The 18,698-nt window shown below is 37.9% G+C and overlaps 1 protein-coding gene across 3 annotated transcripts in view; it reads right to left on the bottom strand.

Annotated features, from left to right (window-relative positions):
• The window catches only part of rab27b (RAB27B, member RAS oncogene family), a 67,770-nt gene that overhangs the window by 20,070 nt on the left and 29,002 nt on the right, over positions 1-18,698 (bottom strand). Inside the window, exon 1 of one of the 3 annotated variants that reach the window (XM_079659207.1) lies at positions 15,508-15,624. The exons of 1 other annotated variant lie outside the window; for it this stretch is intronic. The gene's annotated coding sequence lies outside the window, so the exon portion shown is untranslated. Of the gene's footprint in view, positions 1-14,403; positions 14,529-15,507; positions 15,625-18,698 lie in introns of those variants that run through there. One more of the 3 variants, XM_079659208.1, reaches the window with a different exon arrangement.

The raw sequence follows: 18,698 nt of genomic DNA, 5'->3' as shown, positions 1-18,698 counted from the left end.
CACCCAGACAACCAACAACACAACAGAGAAACTCAACAAAACCGAGCAGAATAGGAGAAGATAGAAAAAAAAGGGAGTTATTTCAAAAAGTATTCATTTTTTTAGTGGTAAAAGATCACATTTTAAAAGATTGTTATTCAGAAATAATTCTTTCATTATCGCAATATCAACATTTACGATACGTATAGGAAGGGTTGCTCGAAGTGTGATAAATCTTAGTATATTTATATATCATATACTGTATACCTCGTCACTGTACCGTTTTTTTACGTTAATTATTCGACCGTCTATGTTACTATCTAATTGCTCTTTTTACTGAACTGTTGGTGTACAGTTTTAGTATTATGCTTCTGTGTTTATTGTATATTTGTAACTCTGGCACAACAATTTCCTTCGGGAGTAAATAAAGTCCTATCTTATATATCTGGCCAATCAGATGGAGCCCTACTGCTGTAGATGTCCCGCCCACATGTAGAAGTCACGCTCATAGCTGAAGGGTAAAGCTGATGGACTTCAACTGAGTGTTGGTTATGACTGAAGGGAGGGGCCACCAAGGAAAATAATGGGGATGAAAAGGACGTTTTTCAAACACTTGTTTTATGTAAGTCATCAACCACCGGAGGTTTCATGACACACATCCTTTACTCAGGTAGAAGTACAGATAATCGTGTTTAAAAATACTCTGGTAAAAGTAGAAGTACCGACTAAACTTCTTTACTCAAGTCAAAGTAAAGAGGGCTTTGAAATGTACTTCAGTAAAAAGTACCCATAACTAGCAGCTGTTTTAAAGAGTACCTGACCTCCCTTTATATTAATAGAACAATAATGTCATTGTTAGCTAATGAATGTTTCCATGGTGACCAACGGCAACATGACAACGTTTTCATTGGTCCCTCTTCTTTAGAGAAGACCAGGAAATGATGGATACACGGATCGTGTTCAAATCAATAGGCACGCAATGACTCTAAATAATAATGATCACGCCACCAAACACACATTCAGACTAAAGGAACCAGCCTGTTTGGGAAATGAGAGAAGTAGAAAGTACAGGTATTTGTGTTCAACATGTAAGAAGTAGAAAGTACAGGTATTTGTGTTCAACATGTAAGAAGTAGAAAGTACAGGTATTTGAGTTCAACATGTGAGAAGTAGAAAGTACAGGTATTTGTGTTCAACATGTAAGAAGTAGAAAGTACAGGTATTTGTGTTCAACATGTAAGAAGTAGAAAGTACAGGTATTTGTGTTCAAAATCTAAGAAGTAGAAAGTACAGGTATTTGGGTTCAACATGTAAGAAGTAGAAAGTACAGGTATTTGTGTTCAACATGTAAGAAGTAGAAAGTACAGGTATTTGAGTTCAACATGTAAGAAGTAGAAAGTACAGGTATTTGTGTTCAAAATCTAAGAAGTAGAAAGTACAGGTATTTGGGTTCAACATGTAAGAAGTAGAAAGTACAGGTATTTGTGTTCAACATGTAAGAAGTAGAAAGTACAGGTATTTGTGTTCAACATGTAAGAAGTAGAAAGTACAGGTATTTGAGTTCAACATGTAAGAAGTAGAAAGTACAGGTATTTGAGTTAAAAATCTAAGAAGTAGAAAGTACAGGTATTTGGGTTCAAAATGTAAGAAGTAAAAGTAATAAGTAGTGGAATAAAGTACTGATACCAGAGAAATGTACGTAATACAGTAACAAAGTATTTGTACTCCAATACTTCCCACCTCTGCTCACTATATTACTAAACTGAAAGGTGTCTTGTACGAGTTCAAGAAAACCAATTGAACACAGGAAGATTGTATTTCTGACCCAAAAACACTAGAAATGATGTTTTCTGAGGAACCAGTCCTGAGCTGGAGGTGAGGCCAGACAGTTTGTTCTCTGATCTAGTGTGTGTGGATCTAAAAGTTCCCTGGTTATACTTGGCTTGTTCATTTACCCATTATTATCTCCAAAGGCTCTGGGCTATGCTCAAAAAGCCCCAAATCCCTTGTAATAAGTAACCCGGTACACGTAAACACGAGAAATCATATTGAGTTATGTTCAGACAATACATCCAGACTTCCAGGGCATATAAATCGAATCCATATTTTAATGTTCAGGGAAAACATGAAGCATACTTCTCAAGCTGCACCGCTTGCCAAAATGGGGCTTTTAAACATCAGAATGCTTTTTTTATTTTTTAAATGGAAAAGCAAATAACTGGCGATGAGCTCTTTCTCTAAAGCCTAAAACAACAGATATCTCAACTCTGGGGGATTTAAAAACATTCACATTTGCTGCATTTCCCAAGTTAGTCATGAGTCCAGTCATGTTGACGGTCATATTTGTTACCTTTTTGGTTTTACTTTTAGCATTCCCAATGTCGAGATAAATGTGGAAAGACTCTCGAATAATGGATCAGATTTCCCCACTGCACCCGTCGAAAGACCCTTTTATTTTCTTTAGTCTCTTAATAGTCATCAATGAAGACATTTCTATTGTTTGTTTCAACAAATGTGTATCTGTCCTCTGTGTGATTATTGTAAACAAAAGGTTATTATATATTTCTTTCTGCATTAAAAAGATAAAGAAGTGTGCAAAGCGACACTTAAGGGTTGTTCAGAGTAGTTGTTTTCTAATTGTACAGGCAGAATGTATGTACACACCGCTGCCACTTTATTAGGTGCAATTAACTTAACTTAAAAATACGCAGGAGCAAAGGAATGAATCCTCCTATCAGAGTTCATATTGTTCACTGCATGATATATCGTGTCGTGACGATAATCGCGATATGCGCGATAGTTACATCGCAGGACGTTTTTTTTTATTTTTTTAGGACGTGCGATATTAAGTAGGCAAATTAACTCAAACACGTCATGTTATAATTATTTTGCTGCTTGCTACAAAAGGAAAACTTGCGCTGCTCTCATGTCAGGGGTACTTGAGTGAGTGACATGCAGGCTCTGCATGCACAGCAAACCACCAATCACAATCAAATCTCCAAAGCCAACGGACCCGGTGATTAAAGGTGAAAACACTGAATAAAGTAGTTTCATGTGTTTCTCCAGGGCAGTCCGGCGCTGCTAACCGAGCTAGCTCAGCTTGTTGCTCTGATAACTTAAGATCCAGACGTCCGTGACTAAAATCCTTCATCCGGTTAAATATAGTTAGAAAAATACCAATTGTATAAAATTAAAGTTCATGAAAGGATGGTTTGCAGACAAAAAAAAAAAGGTATTTTCTTCAATTCCTGTATTTTTTCATATCGCAATATATATATATATCGCAGGGGAACAAAATAGCAATGTCAGTTTTTTCCAATATCGTGCAGCCCTACTTGTGATGGTGCTGAACTGTATTGCCTTTGTCTTAAAAGTCTTACTAAGGTTAAGCCTACCCTTGTTGATACAGTATAACTGGGTTCATTGCAGATTAAACTGCATTATGTTCAACTAGGCGTACATTATGCAGTGTCATTTAGAGTAGAACTAATATCATAAAGTTATAGCAACTAATAAGAAAAGTGGATCACAGGTTTGCTTCAATCAGGTTATGGAGGAAAGGTTTTCCCTGGCGTCTGCTAAACCTTCCATCTCAAGAACAAAAGCATAAAACACAGACATTAAAAATGTATGAGCCGTCACACACAATAGCAGAGTGGGAACCAACAGAGAAGAGGAACATGTAGAAAGACAACAGAATTAACAACAAAAAGAGATGGCTTGAGTTTATCATTAGCATCAGCTGATGGCATAATGGCTCTCATTGTAATATAAGTGGAATAAACTAATTCTACTTTATATGACCATACTATAACTTTATGGAGCTATTTCACTTGTTATTGAGTATCGATGCCTTTAAAGAATCCCCCTTCTTTTTTTTAAACCACAATTATTAATGCATCTGATTTCATTGACTGAGCCCAAGGATTCTGCACACGACAGAAAACAACAGAATACTGATATATTAAAAAACGAGTCCTCTCATAATGGATACTGAACATGATAATGAACAACTCATCCATCATGTGTTGTGGTGTTGCAATAAACAGGTTGAATCCTACACTGACCAGCAACATATATCAGTTCCAACACTGGAGCGGTCTCTTCCTTAGAGAAGCATGAAACCACCCGACAGACCCCAAGTGTAATTTCCAATTCAAGCTGATTTATAACACTGCATTTAATCTGAAAAACGAAGCAAAAAGACAAAGGAAAAAAGATTGTGTCGAGCCCAACAGCTGGTTTTTTGGCAATGATGACTCCATTACGAGATGGGAATGTAAACTTTCTGGCTTTATTGCAGAACTCATTAGATGTAAAAGGGACTGGATGGACATATTGTTTGTTTATTTATAATGAAAACAACTGTTAGGAGAAAGAACTAGATGCCTTGCAGCCAACAAATGTTTTTGAATATGCGTTTTGCTCGGGTCATAAGATTTGTTACACTGTAGCTAATGTGCATATGATAGGGCTGAACGATTAATCGATTTTAAATCGCGATTTGAAATGATGCGATTATCAATTATTTCTACTTGTGTGTCAGTCATCCACACCAATCAGAAGTGCTGTGCTCCACATGTACCAGCCATTGTCAACCAATCAGAAGTGGCCCATGATAGAAGGTGATGGACAGATTGATCCAATCACCTGCCAAGTATTTTTTAAATACTTTTCCAAATGGCTTCCAATGGAGCTTTCCTAGATGGTGAATCAAACCATCTGAGTCAGGTTAGTAATGCTCCATCACATGTTTCTATTACAGGGTGAATCTTAAACTGAAGCTTGACTTTAAAGCAACCCAACGGAAGTTTAGTTCTTTCACTCGTAGCTCGGGCTGCGGGGGTGCTAGAGACGGGAGCACGTTGATACGACCTTCCTAGCCGGAGATATGGCCGCATTTTACAATAAACTTCCGTTGGGTCGCTTAAAAACAAATATCGCAAATCGCAATATCTGTCAGAAAAATCGCAATTAGATTATTTCCCCAAATCGTGCAGCCCTAGCATGTGACATTAAAACCTTTGAATTGAATCTTTGAAATTGAATCTGATGTTTCCTAAAGCTTGAAAAACCCAAAGTAAAATGCCAATACTTGACAGACACCCTTTAATTAAGAGACACGATGTCGTCCATATTTCCGAGTAAAGTAAACATTGGTTTTCCAAGAAAAATGTTTATATTAAAAAGGTCAGCAAACATTTGTCAGAGACCTTTGTCTCCGACGGCTGTGGCCTTCAAATCATCTTGAACAGGTCAGACATCTAATCTGTTTTCCATCTGATCTGCGGTGTCCGCTGAGGTCACTTGCTGTCGTTAACCAATTTATTCTCCAGAACAATCAATAACAGTTAACATGGATGAGGATTGACCCTTTGATTATCCAATTTGTGCATTCTTCCTTCAGGTTACTCCTAAGATTGTCTGGAAACTTTTTAGCATTTCGGGCCCACTTAAAGCAGTGAGGCGCATTTGAGATGGCACAGCAGAAAGATCAATAGAGTGAACCTAATCAGCAGCTGGGTGGCTTGCTGTGTACAAAAACTGCAATTACTACTTCAGGCTATTCTTGTAAAACCAACTTCTGCCTGAACAAACAGATCAGGTTCATCCACACTGTCCAGCATGGATAAGTGGTTTTAAAGAAAGGACCACAGAGACCGACTACATTCATCCTGTGGCTTCTGGACTCATAACCAGATCAGATCATTACACACTCTAAACATCCATCTGTTAATGCAACCATAGCTTCCTCGACCCCTCTCTTACCCCACAGCAGGAGGTGAGCTTACACCTGTAGAACTGGCACACACAGCTGGATCTAAAAAGGTCAACATGGATGTAGAAAACTGTGCGGAAAACATGGATGAGAAGGTCAAGCTATAAGGGTCAGAGTTCAGCAATTCACTTGATCGGTATTTAATCTTATAACTTCTGAGTTGTTTCAGCTAAATGCCAACATCAGCATTCTCACTTTAATTTTTTTTATAAATATGTATATTACATGTTACCTGTTTATCCAAAGCGACCTACATACTAAATACTGTGGGCAATTTCCACAGGAGCAATTTGGGGTGAAGTGTCTTCAGGGACACAACGACATGCTGACTGCAGTGGGGTTTGAACCTGTGACCCCCTGATCCCAACAGAAAGGCTCTATCCACTGCGCCATACGCCTCCCTATGATATGGTATAACACCTGAAATGTGTAATCCTTTTAGACACATGCTGATCAAAACTTGTATGATTATTAACGGGACTAATAAATGGCTAATTCAAGTTGCTTTTATCTCCATTCCAAACAACCGCACATAAGGACCAGTGACTGAACAGATGGTGTTTACAGCACTGCACCAAAAACCTCTGACATCTCCATCCAAACCGATATGTTCTGCTGTTCTCTGTCTGAGGTCGCTTTCACAAGTCAGTGATCCAGTTCACAGCGTATCCAGGTCATTAAAGCATTTCCATTTCCTTCACAGCCGCACAGAAAGTGACGGTTTTTACCATTTCGTGGAGGCGTGTGGCGCAGTGGATAGTGCGTTGGTGTTGGGATAAGGGGAGCACAGGTTCAAACCCCACTGCAGTCAGCATGTCGTTGTGTCCCTGAGACACTTCACCCCAAATTGCTCCTGTGGGGATTGCCCACAGTATTGAGTATGTAAGTCCCCAAAGAAGAATAGGTTCCGTTTCATTGATTGATTTCAGAGGAGTGCAGGATTACCCAAAAAACTAGGATGCCAAAAGGTCACACATCTTCAAGTGTCTTTAAAAAGAACCAGCAAGATTTGAAATTCCAAATGCGAAGCTCTTCTTGTCCTGAGAGAAGTAAACTAACCCCTTTCAATTGCAGCACTTAAATTAGACTAAATCCGACCACATGAAACTTAAGATAATCAGAGCAGAACACTCTCAGAATTCAAACTAATGTGGAGCTGCAACCTGCAGGTCTCATGACTTCAATAGTCATGACGTGTTTAGTCAAACTATTTACATCTTAGAGCTATGATCACGTACAGCACAAACTGTTGAAAAACAAAACAACCAGGCTGTGTGCGGCAAGTGTTGGAAAGCTGTGATGTAGAGGCTTTGGTGATTCTATGATTTGAGTTCAAGCCTTTGAGTCTATTTTGGCTGATATACCATAAACACTTTCAGGGGAAAAGGGACAGAAGCTGTATTTAATTTATTCCCAAGATGTAGTAGATGTACAAGAAAGGACGAACTGCTTTATTGGTCTTTTTGAAAACACAAATACAGGAAGTTAACGTGTGGTTGGAGAGATTGGTTAGATAGTAGTGGTCTTCTTTCTCTAACAAACTATCTTCAGCTGCATAAATTACCCAAACAAGCGAGGAGGGATAGAAGAATCTATTAAATTAGTCTCAGAGCTTAGTGAATCATTGGTGTTCGGCCAAAATGGGCTTTCCAACAATAACCCTAAAGTACAAAGTTCAGAACCCCATAGCGGTGCAGAAACAATTCCTAATTTTTAATTAACATGTTTTTGGTCAGAAGCCTGAGATGGGTCTGTAGTTAATAGAAGCCTATGAAAAAAGTGCAAAGCTTCTACTGTAGGAGTAATACATTGGCAGTAGGGATGTCCCGATCACCTTTTTTTGCTCCCGATCCGATTCCGATCATTTGATTTTGACAATTTTCCGATACCGATTTTTCCCGATCCGATCTTTATGCAATGCATTAAGAGAAAAAAAAGCATTCAAGTTGTCGCTTAAGGTTATTTTTTTATTTAAATTGGATATTCTATCCAACATGGATATAGCTTCTTTTTTTCACAGCAGCATTGGATCAGTTCAGTTGTGCAGCATTGGATCAAAACTAAATAAAGCTTTCAGAACTCGTTAGCTTACTGCTACTATTAGACACTGCGCCCTGCCCACTCTGTTGCCAGATTTGAGAGAAATAAGCAGGTCTATGAAAACAAGCCCCAAAAAAGCAACACATACATGATGTTCTGTAATTTGAAACCAAAACTAAGGCCTCAGGATGACTTTAAGACTTGAACATGGTCATTTTTGTTTTGTAACATTGAATACAAAATTTAAAAAAAAGTATTTAAAAAAAATTAAAATAAAAATCCCCGATGTTTCTTCTCCCGATTCCGATCTTTTGAAAATCACGTGATCGGCTCCGATCCCCGATCACGTGATCGGATCATCTCTAATTGGCAGTTAAGTGACTAAATTAGACTTCTAACGTTGTCACGGCAAAAACAAGTCTGCATTAGCTCAGCTGTGGATGACACGAAGCAAACATAACATTTCTCTATAGACAAAAGTAAGACCTTTTACATCTGCTGATTACATTTATCTCCCAATAACATTAAAACTGTATTAATGTGGCGATTAGGCTGCTGAACAAAACGTGTAAGTATCATAAATGTGTGTTTCCCACACAATTTATTTCCAATCCAACATTCCAGTGGGGAAATCTCATTGCTTTTAGCCATGAACCTCTTGTGATGCTTACTTCTAGGTTAGCCCTTCACAAACTCTGTCATCACTGCAGCACTCAGACCAGCCATTTGAGATACGGTATGGTGTTGGGCCATGACATCACAACAGGATTGTTTCATGTTTCAATGCAGATACATTTTTATAAAAAAAAGTGCTTAATCATTGTCAGAGCATAGCCAATGGATTCCAATTTCCCTATTGGCCAATGCATTCCACCTCCTTTGCCCTTTACATGTGCTATTATGCAGCCAAGATCAGCTCAAATGTGATTCGTCAATACTACGAGGACTACATACGGACACCAAAAAGCTTCTGATACCAAGTTCTTGTCCCACCTCCAACAGGTTCTGAATGTATATGCAAATATGTTTAAAAAATTAAACTAACTGAAATGATTGCATGGGGGAAATAGGTGACAATAATGGAGTGAGTATGCAGACTACTAAGGACCTAAAACTGGCTTATTGGAATACAGTTTTTAATAAATTAACACTTTACTCAGCTCTTTTATGAACAACCAAACTATCAGTTCTCTTTCATATCTTTCCATATACTATATTCAGTTCTTCTGTCCTTTTTCTCAAGTGTACTCAGTTTCATTGTGAGTTGGAGGTCATGTGATCAGCCAGCTGCCTGAATGTGTGGTTCTGCCATTCGCCCCAGGACAATAAAGCACACAGCATCATTACAAGCTGGGTCATAAAAATACAATGATGTCCACTTTTAACTTCTTTACCATTGAAAGTGTGTATACTGTTATACTGTTAAGAGGCTAATCGTGTGTTATGTGTGTGCTTCAGTCCTATACTACTATACTCAAGCACTTATTTCGTAGAAGCAATAACAGCCAGTGTCAAGGAGCAACCCTCATGTTACATAGAAATGGTGACATAAGTCTAAGCTATTCATTATGCTGTTTCATTACAAACGTCTCATCCAATAAACCCCCATGTGGGTTCAAAGCCTGGGGCAGAGACATTGATCTAATTTCTCCACAGGAGCAATACTGCTTCCTTTGAGCAAAGGTTTCAAAATGAAATCTCTAAAGCCTCCCAAAATAGTCATGTTGATCAAATTAAGCTCCTTTCCTTTAATAACATTTGAATGTCCTCTTCACAAGCCTTTAAACACGTATTTGAAACACATGTATATAGTGTCCGCCATCTTGTTTTATCTTGGTATTGGAGCCAAATGATATACTGACAGGAATTGGAAATCAATTTAACCTTTGACACCTGTTATACTTACTGGCTCATCCGGTCATTAATCTGTTCCTAACGACAGATCTTATAGCCCTGGTGTGTTCAGAAGTGCAAGAGTGTGTGAGGGAGAAGGAACGGGTGAAAGATTAAAAATTTAAAAAGTGTAAAACAGGGACTCACAATGTCCGAGCAGACTGGGCTCTGGTTTCAGACAGAGGGTGAAAAGAGGTGCTGCAGCACAGGCAGAATGAGAAAGCATGGAAACATGTCACAGTGGAGACACAAAATACAAATATGAACCTTTTAAACTGACCTCTTTATTCTGTGTTTATCAAAACTATAATATCAAATGTTGTTTTTTAGCAAAAGTGGCTCAACATCAACATTTTAAAAACATTTGCACCGTTTTAAATGAATACTAGGAGGTATTAACATAAATTATACCACATACTTGAAAATGTGCTCAGTAGTCATTACATTTTACAATAGGCTTTTCAGTTGCTTCTTTCAAATTCTAATTATTATTATTACCACTTATTTTTTGTTCAATGAGACATGCTGCGGATGTGAAGCTGGCGATGGAAATTATATACACACCGCAACATCTGTGAAAACCCATTTAGACGTAGAATGATTATAGAAAGCATGTCATAAATAATGGGACATAAGATGGAAACTAAACGCACACTAGATAAATATAAATAGGTTTAATGTGATGAGAAAGAATATAACACATGACACGGAAAATAAAACCCACTGAATATGAATAATACAAATGTTACATTAGCGTAAAGCGAATAAACATTAGATAATTAATATTGCAGCAAAACACTTTTAAAAAATGTTATGTTCTTAGTTTTTCCATCAGTGGTAGAGATTTGAATATCTAACCCAAAAACTCTAAAAGGATTTCACATTAAGTGCACTCACCACCAATCAAATGCTCACATTTAGTCTCTCTTTGGTCTTCTTTTTAAATACATGCTGTGTCTTTTAAAACTTTACTTATGCTTCTTGTTACTGTGATCAGGTTAATGTTTATGTAACCTGCTGCATACTTGATTATATTTTCCCAAAATATCATGGTATTAAAGCACCGGTTGCTAAAACTAGACACTGTCTAAAATATGTATCACATGGATATAGACTTGTATGGCTTGAAAAAAGTCTTCATCACCCACAGACACGCATGTCACTGTCCTCCACTATGAATAGACCGAGGGGGGTTTTACACTTCCAATATGTCACATGCCTTTCAAACAGACACTGAGAGGAGGTTGGTTTAATAGATGACTTCAAATAAGCGATACAAAAATATGTCAGCTATTATTTCAGCTTTGTTGTTTGACACGGAAACTAAAGCGGACAGTGATGAATACAACGTACAACATTTGTGTTGAAAAATAACAACCGTTGATTTCATAAGACCTTTTTGAGAAAGGAAGCCTATACGGAGACACAGAAAACCTGTTCTCCTGGTATGGCATTTTAAAAGCGATAACATCAAGAAGGTTTTTCTTCGACTTAAGTGCCATAAAGTAAGGCCAAGTGCAAGATGTGTCATGTTTCAGTGTTTAAACGTCCCATGTCATGGCCATTTCTACGGATCAGAATTCCATTGTTGAGGTCGACTAAAATAGATTTATATTGTTCAATGTTCCAAACTCACATTGGTTTCTCATCCAGCATCTCTGTATAGTATGTGTATTCACTCTCTGTCCTAAACGAATTGTTGGAGCTCCTGCCCCCACCCCCTCCCTGTGAGCCCACTGTGCTCTGATTGGTCGGGACGTTGCGAGGCTCGCTGCTCAGTGAGCTGGCTTACTGGTGTGGTTTCCGGGTTTTGACTCTGCAGACCGTTTACATGCAGAAAAAACTTCATAACACACAAGGGGACGGGTAATAACCAGAAAAGTATGACATGGGACCTTTAAATATCCAAGGGTGCTTCTTGAACTTGAAACAAACACACTCCCAAGTCATTTTATTTTCAAAATGGCATCTACTTTTTCATCCTTACACATGCATGCCGGAGTCAAATGTTTACCTCAGAATCTACTAAATCATGAAAGAAGAAGTGCTTCTGTTTGAAGAGCAGTAGAACAGACATTTTAATTAGTGTTTCCGAACATTTTACAGGCTTTAAAATGGCTCTAGTTTTCCTCTGAAGCCAAACCAGTTTTAAGATAATACTGTTTAAACAAAGTGGCAATTTTTCATTTACACAGAGGTTCCTATATCAGAGCGTTAGACTTTGTGACCAGTTCAAAAGACAAACTATAACAAACGTGTTCATTGAAATTAAAGTGTGCCCCGTTTGATAATTAAATACGTAAAAAAAGAAAATCAAAGAAACCGGACCTTACAGGAGTAGAAATACAGCTGTTCATTATTTGGTTCATGAGTTTAACAGCAAACTTCTGTGTTAATGTTGAGTCTGGTAAAATAATATTCAGCCCAAAAACAAACCAGCCTGGAATTTTACTCATAAATATTAATAGCAAGAAAGCTTGTTTGGGATTGTATCAGAATAATGTCCGTGTACATTTTAATTAAACATTACCATTACAGCGGTCTGCCTTAACAATGGATGTTCAAAGCATAGATACGCCACTAAGCTTTGGCCAAACAGAAATACTGTTAGGTAGAAAAGATTAGTAGGTTTTGGAGGGGTTGTGAGATTTGCTGACCAAAAAAAACAACTAAAAAAACACAACAGTTATGGCTACTGTCCAGTTGAAAACCACTGCATTTTAATTTTCATTACCACACCAGAAGCAAAGTATGTAGTAACTGGGCTACTTAATGAAATGATGACTGCTAACATGCTAGCCATCCCTGAATGTGCCATTGCTAGTCAGTCAAAAACAATTGCTCCCCAACAAATGCTCTCTTTTAACAGGGTAGCTAGCTTGGTCTCTAAAGAAACATTACAGTTAATTCATTAAGGGCTTTCGAGAGACGTTAATAATCGATTGACTCCTGGCCCATCCACTTTGATAACTTAAAACATTTTTTAAAACCAACAGGTTTATGCTAATCAAACATTTGCTTAAAAGCCTCCCTCAAAGACTCAAAGAAGCCAAGTGTAATACAGTAAGAGCTCAAATGACGTATTTTCATGTACTTCTAAGGGAGAATTTATATCTGAAAGTGGGTTACTGTTAGGGTTGCAAAGGAGCGGAACATTTCAGGTACATTTCCGGAAAGTTTCCATGGGAACGAAGTTAAGCTGGGGAATTTTGGAAATATTCGAAATTTCAACAGATGTTTTTTTATTTCCAATTTTTTTTTTTCAAAGTAGAACAAGTTCTAATTATTTTAATGAACAATTATTTGTTTCATTGAAGAACGAAAACAGGAATGTTGAGTTAAATATTACTCATCTGTGCATGTGATGCCTGTAGGGGGTGTGGTCTCAATAGCCATGCAGTAAGCAGTGTGCTATGGCATGGATATTCAAGTGTACTTGAATGGCATCTGTTTGTTTTAGTCAAGATTATGCTAAAATATACTTTCCCCAACTATATATAAAAGTTCCCTATGAAGAGGCAACCTTCAATTTTGAAAATTCCCAGTTTATTCCCATAAATTCCTGTTTATTCCCGTGGAAAGTTTCCATCTTTGAAAATTCCCGGAATTTTGCAACCCTACTTACGGTCATGTCTTGTGATAACTATTCCTGTACAGTAACTGCTCAGTCTTTTGGTTTCAGAAGCAGCATTAAAAAGCAGCTGATTTCAGTGCGTAATTGTATGATCGTCACAGTGGAGTTAGGATTACTTGGCCTTTTAACCGTCTGCAGAAGTTGCTACAGTGTGAGCAGGACATTTTAAAGTCCATGATGTGGAAAATTGTCTTTTGCTTCATCTCTATGAAGTCAATACGTGTTTGTATGGCTCCCATAATCTTTGAATCAATCAGTCCTAATGTTTCCTTTGTCTAAGTCTCAGTAGAGCTTCCATTTAAAAAATAAATGGTCTTACAATTCAACATAACGTATTTTCATAAAAGACAAATTCTATAAACAATATAATAAAGTGTGCTGTGTAAAAGGTTGACCCAGTTTGTAAAGGCTAAAAAATGTCTTTAACCCTTTTAATAATAATTTAAATAATAAAAAAAATTAATAGCGTCTTTCAAGAGACCCAAGGACGCTTTACAATGGGAAACCAAACAACAAAATAATAATAGTCACACAGATTTTCAAAGGCTTACAAACTGTCTCTATTCTGTATCTCTTGCAATAAATGATGAATGATTTAATGAATATTTGAGAAACCCTCTTCTCATATTAAAAAGACACAAAGATAAGTTTCCAAAAAAATATACATAATAAACAGACAACAAGTCAAACTGGTTTTCTGATAACACTGAGTTATCATCCCTTAGTTAAACAAGTTTAAGTAGAAACAACAGCCTCCTGTTTAATTTATCATACATATGAGACAGAGAAAATTAATGAGCAGCTTACAAGCTTCCAGAGAACAAGCAGGCAGGATGATGCAGCTGAGCGCAACAACGCAGCAACAGTTTCCAACTTGTAGAAAAAAAGGGTGTGATCACATTCTACAGCTACAGCAGCCTTTTCCCAGATAAACACATTTGTTTTGTATCAACATCTGCACACAAACCCTTCTTCCGAGTCACCTTGCAGCGTGTCACATGCCTACAAAAGTCAGCTTTGAATTGTACTCGCCAAAATTGTCCGAACAAACATCCTTCTGAGCGTCGGAGCTCCTTACCTCTCAGTGGCTCCTCAGCTGATTCAACAGAGTGTATCCTGAGGGAGACACGAGCTATCCGGAGCAGCTGACCAGCAGCCCTGCATCTACACCCGACCGACTGAGTGAGTGGGAAGCTGGAAGCTGGTTGACTGAATGACTGACTCTCCGGATGACTGACTCTCCTTCAGCTGGAGGCAGAGAGCCACTCCCCTCACTCAGCAGCTGACTCGCTGCTTGCCTGGCTGGAGGGATAAATGGATCACTAGTTTAATGGCTCTGCGTTGCTGACTGTCTCGCTGGTTAACCGAATGAATTCCTGCCTGAACCACTGAATGAAAGACTGACCACAGTGGACCAATAATTCACTGAATAACCATCTAAATACAACTTTAAAACTCACGAACAGACCAGCTCATCACAGACCGTCAAACAAACCTGCATGAAGGCCTTTACAAACAGGGGCTGGCTATTTATTTATTTATTCATTATTTGAGAGCTATTGTATTTCTTTGAACTGGGGTCTTTACACAAAATGTAAATGTGAAAAAGTAATTTATTTTGTCTCCAAGTGAAGACGATTGTTCTTGGATTTCCCAACACAAATGAAGCCATCAACTAATTACAGCGGACAAATTCGAAACGTACACTCTATAGTAAATAGACTAAATAGAACATACCACATTCACCCCTTACTTTCTTACCTTTTACAATAACTGTTTACGCTAACCCAGACTACTTGTTCTTGATTCAAACATTCAAAGGCTTTATTGTCCTATGCACCCATGCTGCAGTGTAGTTGGCAAAGAACGTCCTAAATCCAAAGTTCCTCCAACAGTGCAACACACAATACACTAAACACCTAAACATAATTAAGGCAGTAAAATAGTGCAATTGACGCAAAGTAAAATGCAAAGCCACATAATATGGCAAACAAAAACTTAGGCTATGCAACAATTTACCTTAAAAAGAGACTTAAAACAATGCTCTAGACACAATTCACATCACTGCCGGAATTCATCGTTTTGATGTGAAATTATTATTTATTATGAGTAACTTACTCTATGGCCTGATAACCAACTAACTATCCAAATGTAAACCAGTATAGTTAACTGGTGTCCTTACCATCTGAGCAGCAGGCCGCCTGGTTATTTACCCGCTGATTTAGAGCTTTAAGTCTCTTCTTCTCTCGCTGCTTCTCACCTCGTCCTTCTCTGTTATATTCTGCTTCTCTCTCTCTCTCTGCTCCTCTGTGTAATGAGAGGGTGGGGCAGAGCTACAGTTAGCTAGCTCTGGACACACACACACACAACCGCACACACCCGCACACTTCCTCTACCAGCATGACCTGAGGCTTCTCTGCACTTACTACCTGATAAGGCTGTGTGTTTGTGTGTGTGCAGCAGTAGTAGTAAAACAGGAAGAAGATGGTCAAATAAGGATAAAAGACAGGTACGGTCTTACACATCACATATAGGTTTCCGATCGAATGCAATGGAAGTCCATATAGGAAACGGTCAGTATGGATGCTTTGATTAAAACAAATACAGGACCAATGTACATGCCTCGTGTTGAATCAGCATCAATGTTGACTTTTAAAATACATGTCTGCAATTCATCAAAGTAGTGTTTTGAGCAAAGCCATGACCTAATACCTAACCATCACCACGTACATTTTAATTTGTTGGATTGTTTTAATCTTAATTATAACCACGAGTGTAATCTTAGAGAAAGAACTTCTTCCACGAAAAGATGAATGAGAATGCAGTTTGGTTGGATTGCTATTTTGAAGGACTCACCAGGGCTCGTCTACTACATGTAAGATAATATATTTTAAACCTCAATAAGGATTGTAAAAAACTAAAATAAATATTAAGTCATAAATTGATGGCCAGAACTGCAGGTTTTCAAATAGAGTATAATTCAAATGAGAGAAATGTTGCATCTCCTGGATGATTTGACTGTTGTATTACAGTTTGAGTAAATAGTTTAAAGGGGACCTATCATGCAAAATGCACTTTGTGATGTCTTTTATACATAAATATGTGTCACCGGTGCGTCGGGGAACTCACGCAGCGTCAGAAAATAAAACCCTCTCTCTTTTCCTCTGTACCCAAATCTTTTAAAAACGGGTGTACAACGAGCGGATACAGATTTCCATGCTATCAGAAACGATGCCTGACGTGTTTTGGACGTAATCTCGCAGGAAATAAAAAAAGAACTCGTGATAAACCCGCAAGAGAAAAAGCATTTGAGCTCAATACTGTTTCAGAAATAATCCTTGATGTGGTTTAGAACAGGATGGTGTTTTATCAGAGCAGAATTTAACTTTATCTCCGGTAAAATTCTGATCAGGCATTAGCTCCGCCTCCTCTTGTTTGTTTTTTCGATCTAAGGACCCAAAATCCGCGTTTCTCTAACAGGGCTTCAAAAGGGGGGGTTTGAGCAGTATGAGGCATGGCTACAATGGGGGATCTGTTTGGTATTTTGAAAAAAAAACTTCACAGACATGTTTTGTATCGGTATGGCCCTACAATATATATTTTTTAATATGGCATGATAGGTCCACTTTAAAGAATGTATGGTTAGTCTTAAAGGTTATGTAAAGATTGAGTTCCATTACTAATCCACTGTTGCAATACAATTACTGTATATTATTTTTGCTTGTATCAAATTAACTAAATAATGAATTGTTGACTGTTTTTAATGCACATTTCTTGTATGTAAATCTAGTTATTTGGATGAACCCATTGAGATTTTTTCCACAACCAATGAGAATATTACTACTCCTAGAATAGATCTGCCCAGCTACAATTAGTTGTATCTGCTCCCCTCGGCTCTGAGCAACATCGTAGCATTGATGAGTCTCTAGCTGGCCATCAGCCATGACAGCTTCATTAGAAACGTCCATCACCCAAATTGACAATAACAGGAGGAGACACCACAGAGCAGAGAGGGTGAAGGGATACAGGCGGAGGATATTTCCTCTTCCATACTCCTCCTCTCCTTCCTTAACACAAGGAGACACTTCAGTTAAACTGAGATTTACTAGCTTTAAACCGATATTTAAATGAGTTGCTGTACCACATGGTTTGGTTCATTTGGTCCCAACCAAGAAAAAAAAACATTGACATTGATTTACTTAAAAATAAACCAATATGGCTGATAAGTGACTATTTTCGTGTCAAAAGGGTAAACCTAGATTAGGAAAAACTTTGCGGCCCATTCGACCATATTCACCTTAACCATTTCAGGGTCAATGTCTTATCTTTAACCGTTTTGCGAGGGGTCACACATTTTTTGTTACTCATGTACTTCACTTATTTCATTGGGCACATGTAAGAGTGGCACGGCGAGCATTTTTCTTAAATTATTGTGTTTTAGAAGTTTGCTGATATACAGTAGTGCCCACTAGCTGAGCTGAGCTAACTGCTAACTCGCTAACCAGTCAGGCATGCTGGTCGTGCTAGTTAATCACAATAGCTCTCCAATGTTCTTTTTATTTTTACTGGGCCATTTACTCCTTACTTGCATCATTAAAGCTTAAATCATTAAAGCTCCCAGCTACTTGATAAAAACTATTCCTTCTGTACCAGTAATGCAACTCGAAAAGTGTGTCTGGGTGTCCTAATAGTAAAACTAACAAACATCTGTGTGGCTTTAAGTTTAAGAAAAACATGAAAAATATGTTTCAAATATATAAAATGTCTCTCTGCATGCACTTATTGGATGGTGAAAGAGATGTTAAAAGCATGTGTTAATGGGCAGATATGGCTGAAAAGCATAAATAGATTTTTTTATTTGTATATCTCTGCTGTCCCTTTTAAGCTGGTTTGGAGTCTACATGTGTCCGAGCAGTGAGGCATCATGCAGCTCATGTTGGTGACCTTTAAGGCCTTTAAATGCCACCTTTCCACAACACTGACAGTTACCATGACAAAACAACATCTATCACCTGCTGCAAGGACACACTGACAGCAGGAGACAATATTCTGCTACACCAGAAACTATTCCTTTCCCTATGAGCTTTCTTTTCTTTAAGACAATAGAAGGCTTTATCTGGGAGTCATAAAAAGACAAATTCTCCCAATATCCATAATTTTCCGTCTCGCAATGTTACATTTTGATTTCATACCATGTCCTGTGTCAACTTCTGGCACAGAGGGTATCTGCCTTCACACCATGTTGACATCCAGTTGGGTGCACTAAGCTAACTTCAACTATTAAAGATTGTTACATTTATACAATGATTTAATCAAGAAAGCAAACATATATTCCACATAAACTTAAAGCATGGATTTAATAAGAGAACTGCA

This window comes from Notothenia rossii, assembly GCF_949606895.1.
Source record: "Notothenia rossii genome assembly, chromosome: 11".
Lineage (NCBI taxonomy): Eukaryota > Metazoa > Chordata > Actinopteri > Perciformes > Nototheniidae > Notothenia > Notothenia rossii.
This window is presented reverse-complemented; position numbering and strand designations above follow the sequence as displayed.